This window comes from Bos indicus x Bos taurus, chromosome 29 (genome assembly GCF_003369695.1).
Source record: "Bos indicus x Bos taurus breed Angus x Brahman F1 hybrid chromosome 29, Bos_hybrid_MaternalHap_v2.0, whole genome shotgun sequence".
Taxonomy (NCBI): Eukaryota; Metazoa; Chordata; class Mammalia; order Artiodactyla; family Bovidae; genus Bos; species Bos indicus x Bos taurus.
Window position 1 is genome coordinate 4,460,080 of NC_040104.1, and position 14,748 is coordinate 4,474,827.

A 14,748-nucleotide genomic window follows, 5' to 3' on the forward strand; every position below is an offset into this window, starting at 1 on the left:
CTGTGGTTACTGATGAAACACTTTGCAGTCCTTCTTTCTGACCACACCTTCAAACTCTGGTGCCTGTTCTGCTTTCCCAGCATGTCTCAGCGCGGGCCAGCTACGTTTCAGATGCTCAGGGGCCACCCCTGGCCAGCAGCGGCCATACTAGGTGATGCAGAGCGTCCTGGGACCATGGCAAGGAGATAGGACAGTTCAAGCTTGTCATCTCACCTGCAAGTTCCCCCATCCCCAGCTCCTCTCCTGGGCAGAAGCAAAAGTGACCCAGGTCCCCAGAGACAGGCAGGTGTGCTCCTAGGAGAATTCCAGCAGGGCCCAGGCTTTCGGGGTATCTGTGCCCTGCCAAATCCATGCCGTGGATGGCTCTGCTGCCTGACTCCTGCGCTGTCCCCAGGCCCTGCTAGGGCCGCCTTCCTGCCCGACGGCCAGCCCTGCCTAGGTCTGCAGGTGGGCCCTGGGGACGTGCCACCCCGGCAGCCACTCGTGAAAAGCCTGCCTTGTGTGCCCAACTGTGCCTCGGCCACCAGTGACGTCACCCAAAGCCCCTTCCTGTGAATTCCAATTTTGAAGTTTGCCCTGATCAGGAGCAAGTTTCCCGTTGCTGGCTCACCTATGGGGAAACGCACAGGACGCTGAGAGGCCCTTCTGTCTGGGGCTCGGAGGCGGGTGGTGGCCAGGCAGTAAGTGGCCCTTCCTGGGTGGTGGGTGCAGAGAAAGCGTCCAAGTTCAGGCTTAATGAAGCCAGGTGTCCCAGTGGTAAAAGAATCCGCCTGTCAATGCAGGAGATGCAAGAGATGAGGGTTCACTTCCCGGGTCTGGAATATTCCCTGGAGAAGGAAATGGCAACCCACTCCAGTAGTCTTGCCTGGGAAATCCTGTGGACGGAGGAGTCTAGTGGGCTGCCGTCCATGGGGTCGCAGAGAGTCCAACATGACTGAGTGATTGAGCGTGCGCACGCGCGCGCGCACACACACACACACACACGAATCATAATCACCCAGTGGAGGCAGGTTCTGCCCATCGCCTGCAATGGACTTCATTCATTCATTCACTTTTTTCTCAAGCACATGCATTGATCAGGGCTGTGGACCCCAGAGAAGCTGGGCCCCAGAGGAGGGGGCTGGGAGAGAGCTAAGAGGGTCCTGCTCAGGCCCAGACCCTCGGGGGGCCTGGCCAAGGTGAAATCAAATCCTGTTCTTTTTTAATTTGTTGGTTTTACAGGAAAACCAGGCCATAAAGAGGGAACTTGTGCTAATAAAACCCGCGAGATTCCCGAGAAGGGAAAGGCAGCTCAGTTGGAGCCTGCCGGTTTTCGGCCCTTGAATCTGAAAGGGAGTCTGGGGAAATGCTAATTTTGAACTTTTCCTACACCCTTCCTGCCTCTGGATGCTGAAGGCTGCCTCGCATTCCTGCGCACAATCAACTGAGGGGAAAGAACAGCATCACTTCAGGACAGCGTCAGCTCGCTTTTCCCTGATGGGCGGAAAAGCAGGGTCTGCTTTAAAAGACACGTCATGTTCTTATTATTTTTTAATTTCTTATTTCTATTTTTCAGCCTTCCTGAGTGAAAAAATACATTCAGGGAATCTGAGCTTGGCCCCTAATTTGGAAAGACCATGTGATCGACTTGGGGGAAAAAATAGGCCTTGATCTGGGCGTCCTAAGAAGATGATAAATTCCGTCTCCTCTAGGGGCTCATCAGAATCTGCCTTCAATGCAGGAGAACTGGATTCGATTCCTGGGTCGGGAAGATCCCCTGGAGAAGAAAATGGCAGCCCACTCCAGTATCCTTGCCTGAAGAATCCTGTGGACAGAGGAGCCTGGTGGGCTACAGTCCATGGGCTCACAGGAGTCAGGCACGACTTAAAGACTGAACCACCAGGAACTGTCTGGAAAGCCCATGGAGAAAGGACCCTTGACTTCCTGGAGCGAGTGGGGAAGAGGGGCATGCTGGTCACGGCTGAGAAACAATGGCCCTTAAAGGAGGGTGACCAGGCCCCCAGGAGGCCCCACCTGTCCGCTGCCTGCTGCCGTCACTGCCGGCCACCTGGCGGGGAGGGTGTCCGCAGCGTCACATCTGGAGTGGGCCTGTGGGAGTCCAGCAGTGGAGACAGGGGCCCAGCAGGGTCTCTGAAAGTGATGGGCATGGGGTTCCTGTCCTCCTCCTCTCAGGAGTTAGGCCGGAAAAGGGGGGCTTCATAACTGCACTGCCCCTCACCCAGCCCTGCCCCAATAGCCCACCCACCCACCCCAGAGCAGATTGCTGCATGCAAAGGGCCAGGGTTCTGTCTGCCCCCCACAGGGAGGGTGGGTTTCAGCCCTGCCACTCCACACAAGCTCATAGCCAAGAGGGAAATTAAGGAGGGGGTGCCCCACTGTGGTCTCTGCCTCAGAGACCCCTCCACCAGTCCTCTCAAGGCAGGGTGGCTCTCTGTCTCCCTGAAGGCTTCGGGGGGGGGGGGTGGCTCTGTGCTGAAAGCTGGGGTGAGGGGGGGACTCTACTTACCACAGAGGGCAGCGCCCGCCCCTACTCACAGGGTCCGCCAGCCAGCTCACCTCCTGGGGTGTCCCTGCCTGCCTGGCCCTGCTGGCGGCTGTGTGCGAGCTTGAACCCAGCAGCATTTCTAGGGCTCCATGTGCGTTCTTGAGGTGGCTTTGTTTAGTCACTAGGTCGTGTCTGACTGTTTGTGATGCCAGGCTCCTCTGTCCATGGGATTCCCCAGGCAAGAATGCTGGAGTGAATGGCCATTTCCTTCTCCAGGGGATCTTCCCGAACCAGGGATGGAACCCACATCTCCTGCATTGGCAGACAGATTCTTTCCCGCTGAGCCACCAGGGAAGCCTGTTCTTGATGTGAGAATGCAAGAAAAGAAGGTCCCTGTGGTCCCATTCACAAGCCGAGCTGGCTGCACGTCCCGCTGGCACCCCTGGGGGGTATGTGGGGTCTGGACTCCAAGAGCCATGTGGGGCAAGCCTGGGGCTGGGAGAGGCTGTGACTTTCCCCAGGATGCCAGCCATGAGGGCACTGTGCAGCTGTGCCAGACCTTACTTCTCCCCCCTCAAGGTATGTCCCCCCACACCGTCTTCCACACCCTGGGTCTAGAGGACTGACTGCAGCTCACTCACTCGTCCATTCGTTCCATGTCCACGGACGAGCACCCACCACTGACTCAAGTTGTCCAGGGTGGCGGGGTGGCTACCTGGAAGGTTGCTGTGACCTCGCAGGTGAGTAGCCCGCAAGGAAGCATGGGACAAAGGGCGAAGCTGAAACTGCACTGCCAGCCCTGACTGTTATTAAAGGCTGCTGGCTGGGGGGCTGCTGAGCAGGGGCCGCTGTGCTGAAGCACAGGGACAGCGGTCACACAAGGCCTGGAGCGAGGCAGCAATCTGCCTTCTGAGAGCCTTCACGTCTTCGCCTTCACCCAACACTGGAGCCTCCAGCCAGCTTCAGAGACAGGCAGGTGTTCATGCCTCTCACAGAGCAGGAAATGGAGGTTCAGAGAAACTGCTTCGGTTGTCTGAAGCCACACAACCGGTGAGTGGAATAAGGGGCAGAGCTGGGGTTTGAGCCCTAATATTGACACCACTGTTGTTGCTCAGTCGCTAAGTCATGTCTGACTCTGTACGAGATCATAGACTGCAGCGCGCCAGGCTTTCCCATCCTGCACCATCTCCCCAAGCTTGTTCAAACTCATTTCAGTTGAGTCAGTGATGCCATCCAACCATCTCATCCTCTGTCATCCCCTTCTCCTCCTGCCTTCAATCTCTCCCAGCATCAGGGTCTTTTCCAATAACTCGTCTCTTCGCATCAGGTGGCCAAGGTATTGGAGCTTCAGCTTCAGCATCAGTCATTGCAATGAATATTCAAGACTGATTTCCTTTAGGATGGACTGGTTGGATCTCCTTGCAGTCCAAGAGACTCTCAAGAGTCTTCTCCAACACCACAGTTCAAAAGCATCGATTCTTCAACGCTCAGCTCTCTCTATGGTCCAACTCTCACGTCCATACATGACTATTAGAAAAACCATAGCTTTGAATATATGGACCTTTGTCCTCAAAGCGATGACTCTGCTTTTCAATACGCTGTCTAGGTTTGTCAGAGGAGCAAGCGTCTTTTAATTTCATGGCTGCAATTACCGTCCACAGTTGGAGTTCTGAAATCCAGGCCCCTCTTATTCTGCAGGAGCTTCTACATGGAGACTTGGGCAGGGCCAGCCAGACGGGGCTTCTTCCAGACCCACTGCTGTCCCTACGTGACCAGCACAATCCAGCCACAGCAGGGCCTTCTGTGGGCCATGCAGCAGGAACAGGGTGGGCACAAAGCACTGCCTCCCCATATCCTCTGTACACCAGCTCCCGGTTCCTGCAGCCCTGTCAGTAAAGCTGCCTCACTCTGGACAGGAGGAGGGATGGGACTTCCCGGGGTCACATGTGGGGGCTTCATCCCCCCCTTCCTGGGCCTGGGTGAGGGGCAGAAAGGAAGGCAGGTGTCGGGGTCCCCAGAAGACATCCTTGGCCCACAACTCCAGGCCCTCCTTGGCCAGGTCTCTTGGCCATGCTCTTGGGTGGAGGGGTGGGAGGCAGGACCCTCTGTCTTCCTGTCTCCTGTGAAAACAGCAAGTTCAGAGGGGAGCAGAGGGGATGAGGGGGACTGGGGGAAGCTGCCCTGAGTGAGTGGGCTTAACCAATAAGGCCCAGGGGAAATCAAACCACCAAGAGGCTGTAGGCCCCGGGGGGGCTAGACTGGACACCCCGAGTCTGGCCCAGCCTTTTGAGCTAAATCTGGGGCCTGGCCCAGCATCACCATTACCCAAGCACTTATGGATCTCACAAGGGCTCTGAGGTCGCCCCAGTCCAGTCGGGGGTTATGGAGTAAGGGTGTGATCAGACGTCAGATGCCCCAACCCCTGGGGCCCTGGGCAGCCGTGGTCAGGGCAGGATCTTTGAGGGGCCAAGGGGCTATAGACTTGGGCGCGGGCAGACCTGGGTTCTATTCTGGTACCTCCCTGGGCCTCGGTTTCCCTCTGCACGTGCCTCTTGGGTGGCCATGGAGGCGAGTGGTCATCTCTGTGCAAAGCCTTGGCCCTTGCCTCATACAGCCCCAGGAGGAAGCGGTCACCATGGGTTATGGATTCCTGTCGGGGAAGCGGGGTCACAAGGTGTGGAAGGGGGCTAGGGGAGCTGGCTCCGAGGCGCCAGGCTCCACTTTCCCTGGCTTTCCCCACATCTTCTCCTTGGCCACTCAGCTCCCCCATCCCCCCAGCCACCACTTCCCCTCCTTACACGGCCAAAGAGCTGCTGCCGGACTGTGCATTTCTATTTCTGCACCTTCCGCTTCCTGCCCCATGGCTGGCCGGCCACTGCGGAAAGTTCTGGAATCTTCAAGGCCAGCTAGTCCTGGAGCAGGACGTGGGGGCCTCAGATTTCCTCCTCCCAGTGGCTCCTCGGGTGTCCTAGGACCGGGCACCCTGGATGTCAGGGAAGGCCTAGGATGACTGGAGGAGTGCATCACTGTGGAGCCTGGTCCCTGGGCTGGATGTGAACCCACGGAGGTGGGGCTGCTGCCTTCAAGGTCAGCACCCACCCAGTCAATCTGTTCAAGGCACCCACCTCCCATCCCATGTGGGTCCAAGCTCGGGGTGCAGTGTGAGCAGACTGTCCAGTTGTACTCCCTGTTGCTTTCGAAACAATCTACCTTGAATTTGAGGGGGTCGTGAATGATTTGCTGAAATTCACATTGCTAAGGAAAACAGGCAGGGGCACTCGAGGGTCTGTGCTTCTTCCCACCACGTGAATAAGTGGATGATTGTGTGTGTGTGTGTGCAAGAGAGAGAGAGACAGCGAGATCAAAAGAGAGAGATGAGAGGCAGGCCGAAGCCATAATTGCATAAGACCCGAGGAAGCAGGCAGAGGCCACCAGGGCGAGTGGACCGGTCCAGGAAGGCTTGCTCAGGGCTCCATCCGCAGTGTTTCCTGAGCACCAACGCTGTGCCAGGCTCAGTGGTTCATAGGCTTCCTCCTGGTCCTTAGGGTTGACCCCCCTTTTCTCTGGTTAAGTGGATTTGGGGGAACATGGAGTGCAGGCAACGGAAGTCTGAATTACAGAGCACTTTAAAAAAAGGAGTGCTCCTTTGTCCGGGTGCGAATTCCTGACGTCACCTCAGGGGTCAGTCTTAGAGCCCAGGTAAGACCGTGCAGGTGTTTGGCTGGGTGGCTTGGCTTTGTCAGAGCTGGCGCTGTAAGGTTGAGGGGGCGCTGGACTCCCAGCCAAGCAGGGTCCAGACCCCAGCTCATGTGCTGACCGAGGCCTGGCCTTGGACTACTCACATCCCCCTTGCTGGCCCTCCACATTGTCACTGTGCCGGGAGCCGCTGGTCCCCACTGGGCGCGGCTGAGCCCACATCACCGCCTGGAGGGCTACAAGTCCCTTTCTCTGTTTCTCACTTGATCCCCCTAAAAGCATCTCTGAATTATCTGTTGCATCTAAATTTAATTGAATCATAGATTTCATTTGTTTTCAAATAAACTTTGTCTTAAAGTAGTCTCATTTAGAAAATGATCAGAGCTCATTGTAAAAAGCAATAGAAGAAGCAAAAACACCTTAAAGGGTCACCCGCCCCCCTAGAAATAAGTCTTTAAAAAATATCCCCAATTGGCCCTTGCAGACAGAGAGCCTGTTTAAAGATGGGGTTGTTCTAGCCACGTTTTTTTTTTTTTTTCCTGTAACCTGTTTCCCCACAAACTGGTACAGCAGAGGCATCTGTGCATGTCAATAAGTAAGCAAAGATTGGCATCATTGTTTTAATGCTCAGAGCATCCATTGCCTGGTTGTATCGTCATCCTATTAATGACGCTCTTGTTGGCAGAGATGAATGTAGTTTCCAATCTTCCCATTATAAACGCCCATGTGGAGCAACCTTGGACACAACCCTTTACATTTATGGGAACTGCTCTGTAGGGCAAATTCCTTGAGGTGGGATTTCTGGGTTAAAAGTTTTGCAAATTGTGTATGTTGACACCTATAGAAGGGTTTCTGCATTTTTCAAAACAGTAAAAATTCCTGTCTGGTGGACTCTTAATGTGGCACCACAGTGTTCTTTATGAATTCAGCCAGTGCCTCCTTTATTAAAAATAGCTTCTCTGGGCCTTCCCTGGAGGTCCAGTGATTAGGAATTTATGCTACCACTGCAGGGGACCCTGGGGCTCAGTGGGTAAAGAATTGGCCTGCTATGCAGAAGACACAGGAGACACCAGTTTGATTCCAGAGCGAGGAGAATCTCCTGGAGGAGGAAATAGCAACCCACTCCAGTGTTCTTGCTTGAAACATCCCAAGGACAGAGGAAGCTGGAGGGGTACAGTCCACTGGGGTGCAGATCTGATCCCTGGTTGGGGAACTAGGACTCCATATGTTGTACAGAACAGCCAAAAATTTTTTTTTAATTATTTAAAAAATAACCTCCTTGTTATCCCAGTGTACCAGCCCTGAGCACCCTGCCTCATGCATCAAACATGCACTGGGATGACCCTGAGGGATGGGATGGGGAGGGAGGTGGGAGGGGGTTCAGGATGGGGAACACATGTACACCCATGGCTGATTCATGTCAATATATGGCAAAAACCACCACAATATTATAAAGTAATTAGCCTCCAATTAAAATAAATAAATTTAAAAAAATAACCTCTTTAAATGATTATAAAAGTAACACATCTTAATGTAGAAAATCTGGGACATACATACATGAATCATGAAGGAGATTGAAATGATTTGATAATCCATACAGACTTAACCTATCGATCTAGCTATTGATCAGTCTATTGCGTTAACATAATGTTTATTTCACCAAATGTCATATGACGTCACTGCCCTGTGTGGTTAAACAGCTTTTGATAAGTCAATTAAAACACACTTTGGGGGCATTATCTGGAGAAAACTAATTGGAAAAGATACATGCACCCCAATGTTCATTACAGCGCCATTTACAACAGCTAAGATGTGGAAGGAAGCAATGTAAGTGCCCATTGACAGACGAATGGATAAAGATGTGGTATACATGTACAATGGACTGCTATTCAGTCATAAAAAAGGATGAAATTATACCATTTTTAGCAATATGGACGGACCTAAAGATTATCATCCTAAATGAAGTAAGTCACAGAAAACTAATCAAACTCATCACATGGACCACAGCCTTGTCTAACTCAATGAAACTATGAGCCATACTGTGTAGGGCCACCCAAGACGGATGGGTCATGGTGGAGAGTTCTGACAAAACGTGGTCCACTGGAGAAGGGAATGGCAAACCACTTCAGTATTCTTGCCTTGAGAACCCCATGAACAGTATGAAAAGGCAAAAAGATATGATACTGGAAGACGAACTCCCCAAGCTGGTAGGTGCCCAATATGCTACTGGAGAAGAGTGGAGAAATAACTTCAGAGAGAATGAGGAGACAGAGCCAAAGCAAAAACAATGCCCAGTTGTGGATGTGACAGGTGATGGAAGTAAAGTCCAATGCCCTAAAGAGCCATATTCCATAGAAACCTGGCATGTTAGGTCCATGAATCAAGGTAAATTAGAAGTGGTCAAACAAGAGATGGCAAGAGTGAACATCGACATTTTAGGAATCAGTGAATTAAAATGGACTGGAAGGGCGAATTTAATTCTGATGACCATTATATCTACTACTGTGAGCAAGAATCCCTTAGAAGAAATGGAGTAGCCCCCATAGTCAACAAAAGAGTCCAAAATGCAGTACTTGGGTGCAATCTCAAAAAAGACAGAATGATCTCTGTTTGTTTCCAAGGCAAATCATTCAATATCATAGTAATCCAAGTCTATTCCCTGACCAGTAACGCTGAAGAAGCTGAAGTTGAATGGTTCTATGAAGACCTACGAGACCTTCTAGAACTAACACCCTAAAAAGATGTCCTTTTCATCATAGGGGACTGGAATGAAAAAGTAGGAAGTCAAGAGATACCTGGAGTAACAGATAAATTTGGCCTTGAAGTACAAAATGAAGCATGGTAAAGGCTAACATAGCCTTCCCAAGAGAACACACTGGTGTAGCAAACACCCTCTTCCAACCCAACACAAGAGAAGACTCTACACATGGACATCACCAGATGGTCAATACCAAAATCAGATTGATTATATTCTTTGCAGCCAAATATGGAGAAGCTCTATACAGTCAGCAGAAACAAGACTAGCTGACTGTGGCTCAGATCATGAACTCCTTATTGCCAAATTCAGACTTAAATTGAAGAAGGTAGGGAAAACCACTAAACCATTCAGGTAGGACCTAAGTCAGTTCTCTTAGGATTATACAGTGGAAGTGAGAAATAGATTCAAGGGATTAGATCTGATAGAGACTGCCTGAAGAACTATGGATGGAGGTTCATGATTGTTCAGGAGGCAGTGATCAAGACCATTCCCCCAAAAAACAAATGCAAAAAGGCAAAATGATTGTCTGAGGAGGCCTTACAAATAGTTGAGCAAAGAAAAGAAGCAAAAGTCAAAGGAGAAAAGGAAAGATATATCCATTTGAATGCAGAGTTCCAAAGAATAGCAAGGGAGATAAGAAAGCCTTCCTCAGGGATCAGTGCAAAGAAATAGAGGAAAACAATAGAATGGGAAAGACTAGAGATATCTTCAAGAAAATTAGAGATACCAAGGGAAAATTTCATGCAAAGATGGGCACAATAAAGGACAGAAATGGTATGAACCTAACAGAAGCAGAAGATATTAAGAAGAGGTGGCAACAGCAATCAGAGAAGAAAAAGAAATAAAATGAATCCAGATTGGAAAAGAGAGGTAAAACTCTCACTTTTTGCAGATGACATGATCCTCTACATAGAAAACCCTAAAGACACCACCAGAAAATTCCTAGAGGTAATCAATGAATATAGTAAAGTTGCAGGATATGAAATTAACACACAGAAATCCCTTGCATTCCTATACACTAACAATGAGAAAACAGAAAGAGAAATTAAGGAAACAATTCCATTCACCATTGCAATGAAAAGAAACAAAAGACCTATATATAGAAAACTATAAAATACTGATGAAAGAAATCAAAGAGGACACATATAGATGGAGAAATATATCATGTTCATGGATCAGAAGAATCAATATAGTGAAAGTGAGTATACTACCCAAAGCAATCTATAGATTCAATGCAATCCCTATCAAGCTACCAATGGTATTTTTCACAGAACTAGAACAAATAATTTCACAATTTATATGGACATACAAAAAACCTCAAATAGCCAAAGCAATCTTGAGAAAGAAGAATGGAACTGGAGGAATCAACCTGCCTGACTTCAGACTATCAACCTGCCTGACTACAAAGCTATAGTCATCAAGACAATATGGTACTGGCACAAAGACAGAAATATAGATCAATGGAACAAAATAGAAAGCCCAGAGATAAATCCTATGAACACCTTATCTTCGACAAAGGAGGCAAAAATATACAATGGAGAAAGACTCTTTAACAAGTGGTGCTGGGAAAACTGGTCAACCACCTGTAAAAGAATGAAACTAGAACACTTTCTAACACCATACACAAAAATAAACTCAAAATGTATTAATCTAAACATAAGACAAGAAACTATAAAACCCTTAGAGGAAAACAGGCAAAACATTCTCTGACATTTATCACAGCAGAATCCTCTATGACCCACTTTTCAGAGTAATGGGAATAAAAGCAAAAATTAACAAATGGAACCTAATTAACCTTAAAAGCTTTTGCACAATGAAGGAAACTATAAGTGAGGTGAAAAGACAGCTTTCAGAATGGGAAAAAATAATAGCAAATGAAGCAACTGACAAAGAATTAATCTCAAAAATATACAAGCAGCTCATGTAGCTCAATACCAGAAAAATAAATGACCCAATCAAAAAATGGTCCAAAGAATGAAACAGACATTTCTCCAAAGAAGACATACAGATGGCTAACAAACACATGAGAAGATGCTCAACATCGCTCATTATCAGAGAAATGCAAATCAAAACCACAATGAGGTACCATCTCACGCTGTTCAGAATGGCTGCTGTTAAAAAGTCTACAAAAATTAAATGCTGGAGAGGGTGTGGAGAAAAGGGAATCCTCTTACACTGTTGGTGGGATTGCAAACTAGTACAGCCACTATAGAGAACAGTGTAGAGATTCCTTAAAAAACTGGAAATAGAACTGCCATACGACCCAGCAATCCCACTGCTGGGCATGCACACAGAGGAAACCAGAACTGAAAGAGACACGTGTACCCCAATGTTCATCGCAGCACCGTTTACAATAGCCAGGACATGGAAGCAACCTAGACGTCCATCAGCAGACAAATGGACGAGAAAGCTGTGGTATATATTCACAATGGAGTATTACTCAGCAATTAAAAAGAACACATTTGAATCAGTTCTAATGAGGTGGATGAAATTGGAGCCTATTATACAGAGTGAAGTAAGTCAGAAAGAAAAACATCAATACAGTATATTAACATATATATATATATATATGGAATTTAGAAAGATGGCAATGATGACCCTATTTGCAAGGCAGCAAAAGAGACACAGATATAAACAACAGTCTTTTGGACTCTGTGGGAGAAGGCGAAGGTGGGACGATTTGCAAGAATAGCATTGAAACATGTATGTTACCATACATGAAATAGATCACCGGTCCAAGTTCAATGCATGAAACAGGGCACTCAAAGCTGGTACACTGTGATGACCCTGAGGGATGGGATGGGAAGGGAGGTGGGAGGGGGTTTCAGGATGGGGGACACATGTACACCCATGGCTGATTCATGTCAATGTATGGCAAAAACCACTACAATATTGTAATTAGCCTCTAATTAAAATAAATAGATTAATTTTTTTTAAAAAGAGAAAAGGTGGCAAGAATATACAGAAGAACTATACAAAAAAGATCTTCATGACCCAGATAACCATGATGGTGTGATCACTCACCTAGAGCCAGACATCTTGGAATGTGAAGTCAATTGGCCTTACGAAGCATCACTACAAACAAAGCTAGTGGAGGTGATGGAATTCCAGTTGAGCTATTTCAAATCTTAAAAGATGATGCTGTGAAAGTGCCACACTCAATATGCCAGCAAATTTGGAAAATTCAGCAGTGGCCACAGCACTGGAAAAGGTCAGTTTTCATTTCAATCCCAAAGAAAGGCAATGCCAAAGAATGCTCAAACTACTGCACAATTGCACTCATCTCACACACTAGTAAAGTAACACTCAAAATTCTCCAAGCCAGGCTTCAACAGTACATGAACTGTGAATTTCCAGATGTTCAAGTTGGATTTGGAAAAGGCAGAGGGACCAGAAATCAAATTGCCAACATTCGTTGGATCATAGAAAAAGCAAGAGAGTTCCAGAAAACATCTACTTCTGCTCTATTGATTATGCCAAAGTCTTTGTGTAGATCACAACAAACTGTGGAAAATTCTTCATGAGACGGGAATAACAGACCACCTTACCTGCCTCCTGAGAAATCTGTTTGCAGGTCAAGGAACAACAGTTAGAACCAGACATGGAACAACAGACTGGTTCCAAATTGGGAAAGGAGTATATCAAGGTTGTATATTGTCACTGTGCTTATTTAACTTATATGCAGAGTACATCATGTGAAATGCCAGGCTGGATGAAGCACAAGCTGGGATCAAGATTGCCAGGAAAAATATCAATAACCTCAGAAATGCAGATGACACCACCTTTGTGGCAGAAAGCGAAGAGGAACTTAAGAGCCTCTTGATGAAAGTGAAAGAGGAGAGTGAAATAGATGGCTTAAAACTCAACATTCAAAAAATGAAGATCGTGGCATCTGGTCCCATCACTTCTTGGCAAATAGATGGCGAAACAATGGAAAGAATGGCAAATTTCATTTTCTTGGTCTCCAAAATCACTGCAGATGGTGACTGCAGCCATGAAATTAAAAGACGCTTGCTCCTTGGAAGAAAATCTATGACCAACTTGCTGCTGCTGCTGCTGCTAAGTTGCTTCAGTTGTGTCCGACTCTGTGTAACCCCATAGACGGCAGCCCACCAGGCTCCCCCGTCCCTGGGATTTTCCAGGCAAAAACACTGGAGTGGGTTGCCATTTCCTTCTCCAATGCATGAAAGTGAAAAGTGAAAGTGAAGTCGCTCGGTCGCTTAAACAGCGTATTAAAAAGCAGAGATGTTACTTTGCCAAGAAAAGTCCATCTAGTCAAGGCTATGGTTTTTCGAGCAGTCATGTATGGATGTGAGAGTTGGACTATAAAGAAAGCTGAGCGCTGAAGAATCGATGCTTTTTAACTGTGGTGTTGGAGAAGACTCTTGAGAGTCCCTTGGACTGCAAGGAGATCAAACCAGTCAATCCTCAAGGAAATCAATCCTGAAAATTCATTGGAAGGACTGATGCTGAAGCTGAAACTCCAAAACTTTGGCCACCTAATACGAAGAACCGACTCATTGGAAAAGACCCTGAGGCTGGGCAAGATTGAAGGCAGGAGGAGAAGGGGATGACAGAGGATGAGATGGTTGGATGGCATCACCGACTCAATGAACATGAGTTTAAGCAAGCTCCGGGAGTTGGTGATGGATAGGGAGCCTGGTGTGCTACAGTCCGTGGGTCGCAAAATGTTGTACACAACTGAGCAACTGAGCTGAACTGAACTGAAGTAAGCCAGGTAAAAACAATATCATATGATACCACTTTCATGAGGAGTTTAAAGATGACACAAATGAACTTACTTACAAAACAGAAACAGACTCACAGATATACAAAACAAACTTCCTGGTTGCCAAAGGGGAAAAGAAGGAGGTGGGAATAATTAGGAATTTGGGATTAACAGATAGCATACTCAGTTCAGTTCAGTTCAGATATATACTGCTATATATAAAAGAGATAACAGGAACCTACTGTGTAGCACAGAGAACTATGTTCAATGTCTTATAATAATCTATAATGGAAAAGAATCTGCAAGAGTACATATACATATGCACATGTGTGTGTATAATTGAATCACTTGTCGGAAACTAATACATTGTAAACCAACTATTGGTTCAGTTCAGTAGCTCAGTCATGTCCAACCATCTCATCCTCACTCTTCCCTTTCTCCTCCTGCCTTCAATCTTTTCCAGCATCAGGGTCTTTTCCAATGAGTCAGTTCTTCATATCAGGTCGCCAAAGTTTCAGATTACCTATACATCAATCAAAAAAAAACACCCACCTTTTATTTACTAATGATCATTGCAGGAAACCTGGAAAATTCAGGGCATTCTAAAGGAGAAAATACGCAACAGCCCAGATGGGCGTCCCCGTGCCAGCTCTGTTTACTTGCTGGCATGTTCCCTCCAGTCTATCTGTTATGCAGACGCAGACTTACTTGTTTTGCATAATTACTGTCAGATTGTGGTTGCAGTTCTGTCTCCTGATTTTTCACGTAACAGATCCTGATTATTTCCCCATGCTGTTACGCAGTCTCTGAAAACATGATTTTTAATGGCTGAATACTATTTTACGGAACAGAGTGTTTAATAAATGACCTGTTCTTTGCTGTTTCCAGCTTTTAGGTATTACAGGTACTGCCGTGATGTTCACCCTGGTACCAAAGTCTATGCACACACATGGGAGGGTTTTCTCAGGGCGAATTCCTAGGAGTGAGATTGCCAGGCTGGCTACATGTTGCCAAATTGTCCTCCAGAAAGCTGCTAGCAATTACATTCCCAGCGGCGCTGTAAGAGATTTACGGCCACCA